This window comes from Anomaloglossus baeobatrachus, chromosome 4, assembly GCF_048569485.1.
Source record: "Anomaloglossus baeobatrachus isolate aAnoBae1 chromosome 4, aAnoBae1.hap1, whole genome shotgun sequence".
Taxonomy (NCBI): Eukaryota; Metazoa; Chordata; class Amphibia; order Anura; family Aromobatidae; genus Anomaloglossus; species Anomaloglossus baeobatrachus.
The window spans coordinates 200,375,388-200,394,081 of record NC_134356.1 but is presented as its reverse complement, the minus strand read 5'-3'; positions in this window follow the sequence as shown (position 1 = coordinate 200,394,081).

The window sequence follows — 18,694 nt, the reverse complement described above, 5'->3', positions numbered from 1 at the left end:
GACACCATTCTAGATATTGCCATTTTAGTAAATAAGGGGGTACAATTATATATATATTATATATCCATTCTGGACCTTCATTGTTGTTTTAAATCTATGTTGGCCGAAACTGCTCTAGAAAAAGAAAGTGAGGGCGTTTCTTGGGATTGGGGGTACTACAGACAGTTCATCCCAAACTTAGCCATGATTGCCACACTCCGGATTGACCTCTTTAAAAGGTACAAAGTTGGCTATGGCCAAGTGAAACTTCAGGATCTTATCAAGAATTAAAGCTAGCTTCTCTTCAAGTAGAAATTTTTGGTTTAGACGGACGCCTCAGAGGTCGGACAAGGAACTGTTTTGTCTCAGGAGGTAAATGGAGAAGAACACCCAATACTCTACCTGAGTAGGAACCTTTTGGTCAACAAACATGACTATTCTATAATGGAGGAGTGCTTGGCCTTAAGTGGGTGGTTGACAAGTTATTGTATTACCTTTTAGGCTGACAGTTGAGGCTAGTTTCAGACAACACCCCACTCAAGTGGATAAGGGAGAATAAAGGGCAGAATGGTTTTTAGCTCTCAAAAACTATTTTCCATGTGGAACAAAGATCAGAAAAGGTGCATGGCAATTCAGATGCTCTATCGTGGCTCCATTGTTTATTTTCAGAAGGTGCCAAGTCTCCCAGCTTTGGGCAGTGGAAGGGTATGTAAGACGTTCACTGGAATAGTCCAGGAAGGGATGAATTTATCATCAAAGTTGATAGCCTTGTAAGCCCAATGGCAGGCTTCAGTGTGTTAGATGCTGAGAGAGTAAGGCTATGTGCGCACTAGAGCATTTTACCCGCGGATTTACCCGCGGATTTGCCGCGGAAATTTCTTGAGAAATGTCTGCAATCTTTGTGCAGACATTTCCCAGCAAATTCTATGGTAAAAAAAAAAAGCTGTGCGCACTGGTGCGGATTTTTCTCAAGAAATTTCCGCGAGAAGAATTTCTCGAGAAACTTTCTTGAGAAAATGAACATGTCCATTATTTCCGCAGGTACCCTGCGGATTTCGGCAGTACAGCCTGCAAAAATCGCGGCAATTCCGCAGCATTTCCGCGGCTATTCCGCGGCAAATCCGCGGCAAATCCGCATGCGGATTTGGTGCGGATTTTTTCCGGAGGTCCGGAAATCTTTCACTCCCAGACGTTTCTTGAGAAACTTCTCATTTCTAGTGTGCACATAGCCTTAATAGGGTATCACAGGGCCGGGTTTACAAGCAGTCGAAGAGATGGGTGGGAATGACTGCTCACATATGGTGTGGTACTGGTTGTAAAAATGAAGGCCTGCAATCTCAGTCTGTTTGTTTCATAGAAAAAGAAGAAGAAGGGCAGCACTCTGTGGTATCTCAAGACTATTTTATTTTCCGATGCTGACAGGTGAAACAGACATGAGGGAATGGAGGGAGGGGAGCACGAGGACGACGGTACCGTTTCGCACCTCTAGGGGTGCTTTCACGGGTCCATATGTCGCGGGCGGGGAGGAGGGTGTCGGCACACTACGCTCACCCCTTCTGCTCGGGTCCGGCAGCTGCTCAGTGGTGGCTCGAGCTGTGGGCCGGATCCCGGGGTTTCTCGAGCGACACTCCTCGCCCGTGAGTGAAAGGGGGTTTGTTGGGTGTGGGGATGATTATTGTCCGTGACGCCACCCACGGTTGTGGTGATTTCACCACCGCTGCTCTATACGGGGCTCCCGGGGATGGTGATGCAGAGCAGCCAGGTGTTGTGTTGCCCCTCCGTGGGTAGGGGTTGGTGATCCCGGGGCCCGGTGATGGTGAGGGAGGTGCAGGGCCTGGTGGGCGCAGGGACGCGGGGGCAGCGCTGTGCCTTGCGGCACTGTGGTACTCACTCAGCCTGAGACGTGACACAGTTTTTACGGTAAACCAAACGGCTGGATAGACGGTCCCACGGACGGCTGCACTTGCTCTCCCGGTAGGTGACGGTGATGTCCCTTTTCCTGGCACCTTGATGTACTGGTTGGTTGCGATGGATCCCCACCGGTAACCCGCTCCCCGGCTTCAAGCTGGACCGGGGGAGCTCTACTCTTTGCCCGCAGGCGCTAGCCCTAAGAAACGGGTGCCTGGGCTGTTGCCTTCAATCGGGACTTGGTTGTTGGGGGATCTACGTCCCCTTCACTGACGGATTCGGCAAATTTGGCGACTCCTAGCCTTGCCGGGGTCCGAGAGGCCCCTGCCCTGGTGCTGACTGTCCTTCGGAACACTGCTCCAGACCGCCGGGCACACAGCCAACGGGGTCCTTCCAGGAACTTCCAAACGGTCCCCCTCCAGACAGTCACCGCCGTTGCTGACCTTGCTGACCTGGCCCTACACACAGCTGGACCCTTCAGGCTTTCCTTCCTTCTTTTCCACTTTTCTACTTTCACTTTCACTTTCTTAACTCCTCTACTTAGCTCCTCACTCCTGCTCCTCCCTGAGCTGACTCGACTGCACTCAAGCCCTGCCTGGGCTAATCTGCTCTTTACTCTCTCATGTCCCTCACTGGACTGCCTGGTACTTCCTGCATACAGAGCTGTGATCTCCTAGGTGGGCGGACACCAACCGCCTGGCTCCACCCCCTGGTGTGAATCATCAGCCTCTGGAGGAAGGCAACAAGGATTTTTGGTTAGCTTTGTTGTTCCTACCTGGGATGTAGGGTGTGGTGGTGTGTGACCTGTGTCCCCTGGCTTGCCCAGGGCGACACATTCCCCCTTAGCAAAATGCAGACCGTCCGCGGGCTGCCGTCCAACACCGGTTTTATTTTTCTGAAAAAGATAACATAAAAATATAACATATTTACATGTTTAATAATAACTCTTCCCAAGACGGGAGGCACATATTCTTAAACGTTGCATACGGTTTACGGTTACGGTTTCCGCTCTCTCCCACCCAAGCAACCTGGCCCTGATGCTGCCCCTAAAACCCAGGCAGCACCCCTTGACCCACAGTCCAGCACACGGTACCCGAGCGGGATCTGTCCTTCCCTCCAGAGGGTGGCCACCGGTTCCTTTGGTGGCTGGGCCCCAGCCTGCTCTGCTCAGGGCCCTCCCTCCAACCTGCCTCTCCGGAGGCGGCACTGCGGAAAACGGTAACGGTAAACAACATATTTACAAGCCACTTAACGTTTGTGGTTGCCCTGCAAGTTCACGGGCTTGTCCATGTATAGTTCCCATGCATAACTTTTTAAACGGTCCCCACGGGGACAACGGTGCCGGCTCCAGCCGGTTGTAAATCACACAATCAGGTGAAACTTCGGTCATTATTACTTTTCATCATTTTTCAAAACTTTTAAACTTTTCAAACTAACAACCACTCCTTCACATTTGCGGACCCCTTTTACTCATAGAACGGTCTCCCTGTACCTAAGTGGGGGTCTACCTAGGTTGGAACGGGTGGACCTTCGGGGCCCGGTGTCAGTGTAGCTAGACAGTGGGGTAGAGGGAACAATCGGTTCCTCCTCCCTGCTATAGTGTGGAGCAGGCGGAGGTGTAGGGGGTTGGGTACAGGTTCATCCCTGGGCACTGGCACTGGTTCTGGCTCACGGTTAACCGCTTCCACTACTTCTTCATCCACGGGTTGTGGGAACAGTATCACTGGAAGTATCACCGCGCCGTTCTGTGTAGGCCAGTTTGCTGGGAAGTCACCCATTACAGTGTGGATTACCTCTGCTGCCTTCTCCACTGGTGGAGGAACCGGTACTTCAGCCTCTGCCTTCAACGCTGGGGGGCATTTTTTTAGATGGTCCCGGGAAACTGTGGCCAGGGTGCCCCCTTGGTCACGACTGATCTGGTAGGTCTTCCCATCTCCCCATTCTGTGGGTTGTATGACGTAAGGGACCTGCTCCCACTGATCATCCAGCTTGTGGGCTTTTCTCTTCCGTTTCAGCACCACATCTCCTGGCTGGAAAGGACCTGCGGGCGCCTTCTGATTGAACCGGTGCTCTTGCTGTTCTCGACTTCGACTGAGGTTTTTCTCCACATACTCCCGGATTTGCCGGTACTGTGCCCTCCTCCGGCTTTCCCACTCTGCCGTTGAAGGGAGTGCTTCCGGGGCCTCCAACCCCATCTCCAGATCCACCGGCAGGCGGCCAGGCCGAGCCCTCATCAGATACGCTGGGGTGCACTTCGTCGAGCTGGACGGGATATTATTGTACATGTCGACCAAGTCGGGCAACTTTTCCGGCCACATGTTCCGTTCTTCCAGCGGTAGCGTCTTGAGGAGCCCCAGGACCAAGTGGTTCATTTTCTCGCACATGCCGTTGGTTTGGGCGTGGTACGGAGTGGTCCGGATCTTCTTGCAGCCGTACAACTGGCAGAATTCGTGAAATACTTCTGCTTCAAAAGCTGGGCCTTGGTCAGTCAGCACCTTCTCGGGGTACCCATGGGGTCGGCAAAAATAAGCCTGGAACGCTCGAGCAGCGGTTCGACCAGTCAGGTCCTTAACGGGGACTACCACCATAAATCTTGAGTAGTGGTCTACCATGGTCAATGCGTAGGTGTACCCACTTCGGCTAGGGGTGAGCTTGACATGGTCTAGGGCGACCAGCTCCAGCGGCTGATGGGTGACTATGGGATGTAACGGTGCCCTCTGGCTAGTCTCGTCCTTTCTCCTCAGCGTACAAAGACCACACTCTCGGCACCAGGCTTCCACCGATTCACGCATCCCACTCCAATAGAACCGCTCCCTCAACAGCATCTCCTGCTTCTTCCACCCGAAGTGGCCAGCACCATCATGGTATGCCCGCAGGACAGTAGCGACATCAGCTTGAGGAACGACTAACTGGCATATTTTCTCATGGGTCTTCGGGTTGATCAGCTCACGGTACAGCCTCCCTTGGTGTAGGTAAAGCCGTTTCTGTTCTTTCCACAAGCGTTGGGCTTCGGCTGGAGCGGCAGGGTCTATTCCCATAGCACCTTGTTCCACCAGAGTCTTGACAAGGCGGACAGCCGGCGCTTGGTCCTGGGTGTCCTGCCACTCTTGACTGGGCCGCGGGTCCAGATCCACCCTTTGCTGACATACTTGTACCCTCTCAGTAGGCGGCTGGTGAAACGCAGGCAACTCGATCTCCTCGAGGTCGTCATCCTCGCACCCCTCTTCTGACAAATGGGGCATCCGGGAGAGTCCATCGGCATTTATGTTGACACGACCAGCTCGGTACTTTATGGTGAAATCATAGTTGGTTAGCCGGGCTACCCACCGCTGCTCCAGCGCGCCCAACTTGGCCGTGTTCAGGTGAGTCAGCGGATTGTTGTCCGTAAACGCGGTGAATTTTGCTGCCGCCAAGTAGTGACGGAACCGCTCTGTGATAGCCCACACCAACGCCAATAGCTCGAGCTTGAAGGAGCTATAGTTCTCAGGGTTCCTTTCGGTCGGCCGGAGTTTTCGGCTGGCGTAGGCAATCGCCTTCTCCTTTCCATCCTGGACCTGGGATAGGACCGCTCCTAGCCCCACGTTACTGGCGTCCGTGTGGAGGATGAATGGGCGCCCATAGTCAGGGTACGCCAGGACCTCTTCTCCGGTCAAGGCCGCCTTCAACTGGCAAAAGGACTCCTCATGCTTGTCCTCCCACGACAGTGGGGCTCCAATGGGTCTACCACCTTTGGTCTGTCCCACGAGGAGATCTTGCATGGGGGCAGCCATCTTCGTGTACCCCTTTATAAAGCGCCGATAGTACCCCACCAGACCCAGAAACTGCCTTACTTCCCTCACTGTAGTTGGTCTCGGCCAGCTCTGGATGGCAGTGATCTTCTCAGGGTCGGGGGCGACACCATCCGCACTCACCACATGCCCTAGATACTGCACCCTGGGTTTCAGCAGGTGGCATTTTGAGGGCTTCAACTTCATCCCGTACTTGGCAAGGGATGCGAACACCTCGGCCAGGTGCTCCAGATGGGCTTCATACGTCTGGGAATAAACAATTACATCATCCAAATACAGCAGGACGGTCTCGAAGTTTAAATGTCCCAGACAGCACTCCATCAACCGTTGGAAGGTCCCGGGGGCATTGCACAGCCCAAACGGCATGCTATTGAATTCGCAGAGCCCCATCGGGGTGGTGAAGGCGGTCTTCTCCCGGTCCTCTGGGGCCACGGCCACTTGCCAGTATCCGCTGGTGAGGTCAAGGGTCGAGAAGTAGTTTGCAGTTCTCAGTGCAGCCAAAGACTCTTCAATACGAGGTAATGGGTAGGCATCTTTATGGGTTATCTGGTTGATCTTCCGGTAGTCCACACACATCCGCATGGTACCATCCTTCTTCTTAACCAGTACCAACGGAGCGGCCCAGGGACTACAGCTGTCCCGAATAACCCCTGCCTCCTTCATATTCCTCAACATATCTTTGGCACACTGGTAATGTGCAGGGGGAATAGGTCTATACCTCTCTTTGATAGGGGGATGTTCACCTGTGGGGATGTGGTGTTGGACCCCCTTGATCTGCCCAAAGTCTAGGGGGTGCTTACTGAAAACCTGTTCGTACTCCTGCACCACCCTGTGTACCCCTGCCCTGTGATGTGTAGGGGTATCATCAGTGCCTACATGTAGCTGTTGGTGCCACTCCTTTGTGTCCCCCTGGGGTGGGGGAGTGCTGGTGGTAGGTGGGAGTGTGGATGGACTGGCTTCATGGATAGTGTGAGGGTCCAGGGTGAGCAGCTTGGCAATGGTGGCATACCGGGGGAGCCTGACTTCTTCCTCCCCACAGTTCAACACTCTCACAGGCACTCTCCCTTTCTTCACATCCACCACCCCTCGGGCGGCCATTACAGTGGGCCAGTGCTCGGAAGGCATGGGCTCCATCATTGCAGGGTAGTCACGCCCCTGAGGCCCTACTGCTGCCCTACACCAGATCATCATCTCACTCCTAGGGGGCACGGCACAGTCAATGGAGCAACATCCATCACTCTCACTCCACCAATCTCCCCTCCTGTTGAGCTTACATGCTGGCGGTACATCAGGGCTCGGATTTCACGCTGCACAGCCCTCTGCCGGCTCCCTGCCGCTGTGGCGGCTAGCTGTTGCAATAGGGTCAACACATCAGCCATGCAGTGCTCCATCACATTGGTTCCCAGCACTATTTTCGGGTTATTATCACTGGGTTCATTCATGATCACAATCATGCCCTGGTGTTGCAGTTCAGCTTGCCCCACTGTCATAGCCACTTGTTTATACCCCACCTGGGTCAATGGGAGTCCATTAGCGGCAATCAACGTTATACTATTGTCTGGGGGCGCCAGCTCGTCTATGGCCCAATACCGCTGGTACAACGTGTACGGTATGGTAGTTACCTGTGATCCAGTGTCCAAGAGAGCCATCACTGGTATACCGTCCACAGCCACGGGGATGATGGGGCGGGCCCCGATATATCGGTCTCGCCAGTCCGGGGGGCCACGATGTTCTACTCCTGAGGATTGGCCCGGGGCCCCAGGGGTTGCTCGTTTAACGGGCACTGTCGGAAGTAATGGCCCGGCTTACGGCACTTGTAGCAGATTGGAGGTCTGCTCCGCGGGTTGTTAGCACTTCTCCGCTGCATCCAGGGAACATCCTCGGGACTGTCAGCAAGCTGTATCTGTGCTGGAGGCTGAGATCTGGTCAGAGGTTGCAGTGCAGCAAGGATTTTGGCAAGGTCTCCGTCCATGCGACGGATCTGGGCTGCCAGCTCTTCTACTGTGCTGCTCGAGGCTGCAGGTATTAGGGAGGTTGGTTTGGCTGAGGCCGCCACAACGGTAGCTGTCTCGACGGGCCACGGGACGGGCTCCAGAACTTCGGCAGCTGGGGGCTGTAGTGCTTTGATAGCCCGCTCCTTTAACACAGCAAAGTCCACATCAGGGTGTTCCAGGGCCCACAGCCGGAGTTGTTTACGATCCTCAGGGGACCTCATCCCCTGCGCAAATTGCTCCACTAACATCTTGTTGCTATCCGCCTCATTAATAGAGTTCACCCGCTTCAGCGTGCGGAGGGCGGTCTGCAAACATAGAGCATAGTTCCGAATGCTATCCCCAGCTCGTTGCCGGCACTGGTAAAACTGCATCCTCAGCTCAGCTTCAGTCCGGGTCTCGAAGGCAGTCTGTAGCTTCTCAAAGATGGTGGCTACAGAGAGCCAGTCCCCCTCGGCCCAGGTCTCCGCTTCCTGCTCCGCCGCACCGGTTAGCTGGCCTAGCACTATCGCTGCACGTTGCTTATCAGTCAGGGGGTACAGCTCTAGCAACGTGTTAAGCTTTTTCCGGAAGGCCTGTAGGGCATCCGGTTTCCCATCATACTATAAAAAAGCAAAAAAGAAAATATCATTACTTACAGCAAGATGGAATTGCAGCTGTATATTGCTCAGGCCAAAAGACTACTACTACTCCAGCAGGATACAGCTAAACCCCCACTAGGTGGAGGCAACACAGGTGCAGGTGGAGCCATTCACACTCACTTCCAAATATGGAGGAGGTGATGGCTGGATGGTAAAACTGCACACTGGTGGCTTGCATAGAGCACTGTTCACACTAGCAGACGCACAGTCACAAACCCGCAGCCTATTAGGTGACGCCCATACTATTAGATCAGGCGGGCTGCCAAGCCGTACCCCCACTGCGCGCTACGTAGGGACAGAAACTCTGATAGCAAGGCCTAACAAAAAGGGGCCTGGCTGTATCCTGTACAAAAAAGTTTTTGAGGTTTTTTGTTAGCGTTATGGCCATAAGACGTAAGCCTACAACCCTCGTCACGGGAACCTCATTCTTGTAGGTCCCTACACTATATATAATATAAAAAAGCAAAAAGAAAATATCATTACTTACAGCAAGATGGAATTGCAGCTGTATATTGCTCAGGCCAAAAGACTACTACTACTCCAGCAGGTTACAGCTAAACCCCCACTAGGTGGAGGCAACACAGGTGCAGGTGGAGCCATTCACACTCACTTCCAAATATGGAGGAGGTGATGGCTGGATGGTAAAACTGCACACTGGTGGCTTGCATAGAGAACTGTTCACACTAGCAGACGCACAGTCACAAACCCGCAGCCTATTAGGTGACGCCCATACTATTAGATCAGGCGGGCTGCCAAGCTGTACCCCCACTGCGCGCTACGTAGGGACAGAAACTCTGATAGCAAGGCCTAACAAAAAGGGGCCTGGCTGTATCCTGTACAAAAAAGTTTTTGAGGTTTTTTGTTAGCGTTATGGCCATAAGACGTAAGCCTACAACCCTCGTCACGGGAACCTCATTCTTGTAGGTCCCTACACTATATATAATATAAAAAAGCAAAAAAGAAAATATGGCTTATGGCCATAACGCTAACAAAAAACCTCAAAAACATTTTTGTACAGAATACAGCCAGGCCCCTTTTTGTTAGGCCTTGCTATCAGAGTTTCTGTCCCTACGTAGCGCGCAGTGGGGGTACGGCTTGGCAGCCCGCCTGATCTAATAGTATGGGCGTCACCTAATAGGCTGCGGGTTTGTGACTGTGCGTCTGCTAGTGTGAACAGTGCTCTATGCAAGCCACCAGTGTGCAGTTTTACCATCCAGCCATCACCTCCTCCATATTTGGAAGTGAGTGTGAATGGCTCCACCTGCACCTGTGTTGCCTCCACCTAGTGGGGGTTTAGCTGTATCCTGCTGGAGTAGTAGTAGTCTTTTGGCCTGAGCAATATACAGCTGCAATTCCATCTTTCCCATCATACTGCGGTAGCCAGGCAGCTCCTGGCGCATAGGGCAAGGAGACCGGCATGACCTGAGCGAGCGCGGGGGCCGCGGCACCTCCCGCCGGTACAGCCGGGACTTGGGCAGGCCCATTCCCATCCGCGGGTGCCGCTGCGGCCGCGACCACCGCTCCTCCAGCGGCTCCGTCGGGCGCAGACATCTTGTTTTCGTCCCCCTTAGCTCTTTCCGGCCCCTCCTCTTTCGGGGCGGGGTTTTGGCCTTCGCGCCTCTACTGCTCGAGAAGACGCTTGAGCGGGAACTTTTCGCGCCAAAGATGGCGGCTTCTGAAATTTTTCTGCCGGATCCCTCCGGCGGTAACAAGGCGCACCTCTACCAGACGGCAGAGCGGTAAGATCCTGTTCGTGACGCCAAGTTGTCGCGGGCGGGGAGGAGGGTGTCAGCACACTACGCTCACCCCTTCTGCTCGGGTCCGGCAGCTGCTCAGTGGTGGCTCGAGCTGTGGGCCGGATCCCGGGGTTTCTCGAGCGACACTCCTCGCCCGTGAGTGAAAGGGGGTTTGTTGGGTGTGGGGATGATTATTGTCCGTGACGCCACCCACGGTTGTGGTGATTTCACCACCGCTGCTCTATACGGGGCTCCCGGGGATGGTGATGCGGAGCAGCCAGGTGTTGTGTTGCCCCTCCGTGGGTAGGGGTTGGTGATCCCGGGGCCCGGTGATGGTGAGGGAGGTGCAGGGCCTGGTGGGCGCAGGGACGCGGGGGCAGCGCTGTGCCTTGCGGCACTGTGGTACTCACTCAGCCTGAGACGTGACACAGTTTTTACGGTAAACCAAACGGCTGGATAGACAGTCCCACGGATGGCTGCACTTGCTCTCCCGGTAGGTGACGGTGATGTCCCTTTTCCTGGCACCTTGATGTACTGGTTGGTTGCGATGGGTCCCCACCGGTATCCCGCTCCCTGGCTTCAAGCTGGACCGGGGGAGCTCTACTCTTTGCCCGCAGGCGCTGGCCCTAAGAAACGGGTGCCTTGGCGGTGGCGGTGTCTCTTCTATACTGGCTGGGCTGTTGCCTTCAATCGGGACTTGATTGTTGGGGGATCTACGTCCCCTTCACTGACGGATTCGGCAAATTTAGCGACTCCTAGCCTTGCCGGGGTCCGAGAGGCCCCTGCCCTGGTGCTGACTGTCCTTCGGAACACTGCTCAAGACCGCCGGGCACACAGCCAACGGGGTCCTTCCAGGAACTTCCAAACGGTCCCCCTCCAGACAGTCACCGCCGTTGCTGACCTTGCTGACCTGGCTCTACACACAGCTGGACCCTTCAGGCTTTCCTTCCTTCTTTTCCACTTTTCTACTTTCACTTTCACTTTCTTAACTCCTCTACTTAGCTCCTCACTCCTGCTCCTCCCTGAGCTGACTCGACTGCACTCAAGCCCTGCCTGGGCTAATCTGCTCTTTACTCTCTCATGTCCCTCACTGGACTGCCTGGTACTTCCTGCATACAGAGCTGTGATCTCCTAGGTGGGCGGACATCAACCGTCTGGCTCCACCCCCTGGTGTGAATCATCAGCCTCTGGAGGAAGGCAACAAGGATTTTTGGTTAGCTTTGTTGTTCCTACCTGGGATGTAGGGTGTGGTGGTGTGTGACCTGTGTCCCCTGGCTTGCCCAGGGCGACACACATACACAACAAACGTGAGTGTTAACTATTTAAGTAGAAGATTTCTAACTCACGTGTTAAAAATAAAAACATAATTAACCCCTTTACGACCGCCGATACGCCTTTTAACGGCGGCATATTAGGGTACTTTTTCCGATCCGCCGCTTTTTAACGGCGGTCGGAAAAAAGGGTCTAGCGCCCCCCAGAGTCAGAAAATTTCCGGGGTCTCAGCTGCCGGGGGTAGTTGAGACCCTGGAGATCATGATTCGGTCCCCAGTCACGTGATGACCGGTATACACCGTATACCGATCATCAAGTTATAGTAAATGACCGCGCCGGTAAAAAATGATTTATCTCCCATCTGGCATGATCAAACATGCCAGATGGGAGATAAATCTTTTTCCCGGTTCCCTCCGGTCCCCTCGGTATCCCCAAAGTGCCCCCCCCCGACCCCCAACCCCCTCCCGAAAATCCAAGATGGCCGCGCGCACCGCCGAGCACAGCAGCGCGCCTGCCGCATTTACACTGTTCCTATGGTTTCTGTCGTATGTGCCATAACACATGCGACAGAAACCTGCTCCCCAGGCCCCGCCGGGTCCCCCCCTACCCCACCCTGGTGTTCCCCGGTGTCCTACATACCTGTCGGAGCCCTGATCCCCCGCGGCCCCCTCCTCCGGCTCCTTCTCAGCAGACGCCGGTCACATGTGCAGAGCGCGGCTGTCAGCTTCCTGTGTTCAGGACGCTGGCTGCTGCTGCTCGGCACACTGCAGCTGTGACCCGGGGAGAGTGGGTGCAGATTCTTTGCACCCACTCTCCTCAAATGGAGGGTCTGCCCTACTAGAAAATGGGGGATACGTTCCCTGAACGTGTCCCCCATATTCTAGAAGGTCCAGAGTCGACGTGGGACGTCCAAGTGGATTATAGTGGATTTTTTTTTCTTTTCAATAAATTGGCTAATCAGGGAATGTTTTGGGGAGTGTTTTTTCAAATAAATTTTTTTTTGTTGTCAATTTTTTTTTTTATTACTGTCAATTAGTTATGTCGGGTATCTGATAGACGCCGTGACATAACTAATTGCTGGGCTTGATGCCAGGTGACATTACACACCTGGTATCAACCCCATTCATTACCCCGTTAGCCAACGCACCAGGGCGCGGGATGAGCTGGGGCGAAGCGCCAGAATTGGCGCATCTAATGGATGCGCCACTTCTGGGGCGGCTGCGGCCTGCTATTTTTAGGCTGGGAAGAGTCCAATAACCATGGCTCTTCCCATCCTGAGAATACCAGACCCCAGCTGTCAGCTTCACCTTGGCTGGTGATCTAATTTGGGGGGACCCCACGTTTGTTTTGTTTTTTTAATTATTTATTTATAAATAATTAAAAAAGAAAACAGCTTGGGGAGCCCTCCAAATTGATCACCAGACAAGATGAAGCTGTCAGCTGTGGTTTGCAGGCTACAGCTGTCTGCTTTACCCTAGCTGGCTATCAAAAATAGGGGGGACCCCACGTCATTTATTTTAATTCTTTTTTTTTTTTTTGGGCTAAATACAAGGCTAGGCATCCTTTAGTGTCACATGAAAGGCACTAAAGGGCGCCAGCTTAGAATATGCAGGGCGTGGGACGTTATATATGTTTGACATCTATCCATTCATCCATTGTAGCATTTTACGCTGTGTGCCCACAATCAGGGTTTGCAACGTTTTGGGCGCAGAGTGTTTTCCCTGCGTCCATAACGCTGCGTTGTGCAGTAGAAGCACAGTGGCAGGATTTTTAGAAATCCCGTGCCCACTGTGTTTCTTTTCTCCGCAGCATAAATCGACCTGTGGCGCAGCTTCCCGAGCCTCAGCATGTCAATTTATGCAGCGGAGATGAGTGTTCTTTGCAGGTAGAATAGAACTAAAGTCCACAGCAGCCTGAACCCAAATCGTGGGCATGGGCAGCTGCGTTCTCCCGTGGACAACACTCACATTTCTGCAGGAGGCTGACACTGGGTACTAGACGCCGTGTCGCTGGATCATGGCCACATAGCCTAAAGGCTACTTTACACGCTGCGATATCGGTCCCGATATCGCTAGCGTGGGTACCCGCCCCCATCTGTTGTGCGACACGGGCAAATCGCTGCCCGTGCCGCACAACATCGCGCAGACGCGTCACACATACTTACCTGCCCGGCGACGTCGCTGTGACCGGCGAACCGCCTCCTTTCTAAGGGGGCGGTCCGTGTGGCGTCACAGTGACGTCACTGAGCGGCCGCCCAATAGAAGCGGAGGGGCGGAGATGAGTGGCCGGAACATCCCGCCCACCTCCTTCCTTCCTCATAGCGGCCGGGAGGCAGGTAAGGAGAGGTTCCTCATTCCTGCGGCGTCACACATAGCGATGTGTGCTGCCGCAGGAGCGACGAAGTACATCGTTACTGCTGCAGTAACGATAATCGAGAATGGACCCCCATGCCACCGATGAGCGATTTTGCACGTTTTTGCAACGATGCAAAATCGCTCATCGGTGTCACACGCAACGGCATTGCTAATGCAGCCGGATGTGCGTCACCAATTCCGTGACCCTAACGACTCCGCATTAGCGATGTCGCAGCGTGTAAAGCCCCCTTAACAGTGAGAAATTTGTTGCTACAGCAACATTTTTGTGAAGTACCTGTGGATTCAAAATGCTTACTATACTCCTGAATAAAATCCTTGAGGGGTCCAGTTTCCAAAATGAGGTCACTTGTGGGGGGTTTCTGATGTATAGGTGCCCAAGGGGCCCTGCTAATGTGACATGGTGCGCGCAATTTACTTCAACTTTTCCAAAATTCAAATGGTGCTCCTTCCATTCCAAGCCCTCCCATATATCCAAACAGAGGATTTTGGCCACATATGGGGTATCCCTGCGATCACAAGAAATTAGATAACAACCTGTGGGGTACATGTTTTGTTGTTGCCTCTTGAAAAAGTGAAAAATGTGTCGCTAAATCAACATTTTTGTGAAAAAAATGAAAATTTCAATATGGCAACCTAAGCTTATCAAATTCTGTGAAGTATTCGTGGATTCAAAATGCTCAATATACACCTAGATTAAAGCCTTGAGGGGTCTTATTTCCAGAATGGGGTCACTTGTGGTGGACCTCCACTGCTTAGGCACCTCAGGGGCTCTCCTAATGCAACATGGCGTCCGCTATTGATTCCAGCCAAGTTTGCAGTCAAATTGCACTCCTTCTCTTCTGAGCCCTGTAGTGTGCCCAAACAGTTGATTTCCACCACATACAAGATATCAACAAACTCAGGAGAAATTGCGCAATAAATTTCATGGTGATTTTTTTCCTGTTACCCTTGTGAAAAAAAAAGCTACCTGGTTGAAGTAACAATTTTGTGGTAAAATTTTATTTTTTTATTTTCATGGCTCAACGTTATAAACTTCTGTAAAGCTCCTGGGGGTTCAGGGTACTCACCAAACATCTAGATAAATTCCTTGAGGGGCCTAGTTTCCAATATGGGGTCACTTGTGGTGTTTTTTTGCTGTTTACGTACCTTAGGGGTCCTCCAAATGCGACATGGTGCCCGCAATCTTTTTCAGCCAAATTTCTTTTCCAAAATTCAAATATTGCTCCTTCCGTTCCAAGCCCTCCCATTTCTCCAAACAAAGGTTTCAGACCACAAGTGAGGTATCACCGCGCTCATAAAAAAAGTGGGTAACAAACATTGGGGTCAAATTTTTGGAATTACCTCTTGAAAAAGTGAAAAAATTGATGCTAAAGCAACATTTTTGAGAAAAAAATGAAAATTTTCAATGTGACAACGTAACGTTATCAAAATCTGTGAAGTACCTGTGGATCCAAAATGCTCACTATACCCCTAGATAGAAGCCTTAAGGGGTCTAGTTTCCAAAATGGTGTCACTTGTTAGGGGTTTCTGCTGTTTAGGTACCTTAGCGAACATGTAAATGCAACATGGTGCCCGCAATCTATTTCAGCCAAATTTGCTTTCCAAAATTCAAATATTGCTCCTTCTGTTCCGAGCCCTCCCATTTGTCCAAACAAAGGTTTCTGACCACATGTGGGGTATTGGCGCGTTCATAAGAAAGTGAGTAACAAGTTTTGGGGTTCATTTTGTTGTGTTATTTCTTCTAAAAGTGAATAAATTTGGGGTAGAGCAACATTTTAGGTAAAATTTTATTTTTTGCTTTTTTTCATTCCACTTTTCTTTAGTTCCTGTGAAGCACCTGAAGGGTTAATAAACTTCTTGGATGTGGTTTTGAGTACTTTGAGGGGTGCTGTTTTGAGAATGGTGTCACTTTTGGGTATTTTCTGTCACCCAGGCCTCTCAAAGTCACTTCAAATGTGATGTGGTCCCTAAAAAAATGGTTTTGTGAATTTTGTTGAAAAAATGGGAAATTGCAGATGAACTTTGACCCCTTCTAACTTCCTAACCCCAAAACATTTTGTTTTAGAAATTGCGCTAATGTAAAGTAGACATGTGGGAAATGTTATTTATTAACTGTTTTGTGGGACATACCTCTCTGGGTTAAGGGCATAAAAATTAAAAGTTTGAAAATTGCAAAATTTTCAAAATTTTCATCAAATTTCCGATTTTTTCACAAATAAAAGCAAAAAATATCGTTCTAAATTTATAACTATCATGAAGGACAATATGTCACGAAAAAACAATGTCAGAATTAGAGTTGAGCGCGGTTCGTGGTTCGTGGTTCTCCAGTTCGCGGCTCGAGTGATTTTGGGGCATGTTCTAGATCGAACTAGAACTCGAGCTTTTTGCAAAAGCTCGATAGTTCTAGAAACGTTCGAGAACGGTTCTAGCAGCCAAAAAGCAGCTAAATCCTAGCTTGGTTTCTGCTGTAATAGTGTAAGTCACTCTGTGAATCAAACTATTATCACATTTCAGTGTATAGTGTGCGTGAACAGCGCCTTCAGATCACTGCTGTTTCTATAATGGCGATCGCCATTTTTTTTTTTTTTTCGTGTCTTCCTTCCCTAAGCGCGCGCGTCTTGTGGGGCGGGCCAGCATGTCAGCCAATCACAGACACACACACACCTAAGTGGACTTTGAGCCAGAGAAGCAACGGCATGTGTGATAGGATCTGCATGTCACATGTCCCTGCATTATAAAACCGGACATTTTCTTCACGAACGCCATTATCTGCCTTCTGCGTCTTTGGTGTCAGACATCAGTGTCGCAGCTCCGTCCTCCTGAGTCCTATAGCCGATACAGCTGTATGCGCTGCATACACAGCGTTAGACAGCTTAGGGAGAGCACATTCTAGCAGTCCTTTTAAGGGCTCGTACCGGCAGGGTCAGAGAGCCATAAGTGACAGGTCCTGCAAACAGCAACAGCGTCTGTGTAGCCCAGTTCAGGGATTTCCTCCCTGCATTTCACCATTAGGAGGGAATAGAAAGGCAGGCTTCCATTCCTCTACCCAGAGCACCACAATCCTGCCACTGTACCCTCTTGTCCTCTGCACACTCCAACTCATTCTAAGTAAGCCATTATACTAGCAAACATTCAGTGTACCTAGTGGCATCCTATACGTGGCTATTGGACTTTGCTATAGTCCCACTAGTGCAAAGACATTTGCAGAGCACGTCTGCCTGCATTGCACACTACAACTTTTTTAAACTAAGCAATTTTACTAGCAAACACTCAGTGTACCTAGTGGCATCCTATACGTGGCTATTGGACTTTGCTATAGTCCCACTAGTGCCAAGACATTTGCAGAGCGCATCTGCCTGCGTTGCACACTCCAACGAATTATAACTAAGCCATTATACTAGCACACACTCAGTGTACCTAGTGGCATCCTATACGTGGCTATTGGACTTTGCTATAGTCCCACTAGTGCAAAGACATTAGCAGAGCACATCTGCCTGCATTGCACACTCCAAGTTTTTTAAACTAAGCAATTTTACTAGCAAACACTCAGTGTACCTAGTGGAATCCTATACGTGGCTATTGGACTTTGCTATAGTCCCACTAGTGCAAAGACATTTGCAGAGCGCATCTGCCTGCGTTGCACACTCCAACTAATTATAACTAAGCCATTATACTTGCACACACTAAGTGTTTTTTAGTGGCATCCTATACGTGGCTATTGGACTTTGCTATAGTCCTACTAGTGCCAAGACATTTGCAGAGCGCATCTGCCTGCGTTGCACACTCCAACTAATAATAACTAAGTCATCATACTAGCACACACTCAGTGAACCTAGTGGCATCCTATACGTGGCTATTGGACTTTGCTATAGTCCCACTAGTGCCAAGACATTTGCAGCACGTCTGCCTGCATTGCACACTCCAACTAATTATAACTAAGCCAATATACTAGCACACACTCAGTGTACCTAGTGGCATCCTATACGTGGCTATTGGACTTTGCTATAGTCCCACTAGTGCAAAGACATTTGCAGAGCACGTCTGCCTGCATTGCACACTACAACTTTTTTAAACTAAGCAATTTTACTAGCAAACACTCAGTGTACCTAGTGGCATCCTATACGTGGCTATTGGACTTTGCTATAGTCCCACTAGTGCCAAGACATTTGCAGAGCGCATCTGCCTGCGTTGCACACTCCAACTAATTATAACTAAGCCATTATACTTGCACACACTAAGTGTTTTTTAGTGGCATCCTATACGTGGCTATTGGACTTTGCTATAGTCCTACTAGTACCAAGACATTTGCAGAGCGCATCTGCCTGCGTTGCACATTCCAACTAATAATAACTAAGCCATCATACTAGCACACACTCAGTGAACCTAGTGGCATCCTATACGTGGCTATTGGACTTTGCTATAGTCCCACTAGTGCCAAGACATTTGCAGCACGTCTGCCTGCGTTGCACACTCCAACTAATTATAACTAAGCCAATATACTAGCACACACTCAGTGTACCTAGTGGCATCCTATACGTGGCTATTGGACTTTGCTATAGTCCCACTAGTGCCAAGACATTTGCAGCACGTCTGCCTGCGTTGCACACTCCAACTAATTCTAACTAAGCCATTATACTAGCACACACTCAGTGTACCTAGTGGCATCCTATACGTGGCTATTGGACTTTGCTATAGTCCCACTAGTGCCAAGACATTTGCAGCACGTCTGCCTGCGTTGCACACTCCAACGAATTATAACTAAGCCATTATACTAGCACACACTCAGTGTACCTAGTGGCATCCTATACGTGGCTATTGGACTTTGCTATAGTCCCACTAGTGCAAAGACATTAGCAGAGCACATCTGCCTGCATTGCACACTCCAAGTTTTTTAAACTAAGCAATTTTACTAGCAAACACTCAGTGTACCTAGTGGCATCCTATACGTGGCTATTGGACTTTGCTATAGTCCCACTAGTGCAAAGACATTTGCAGAGCACGTCT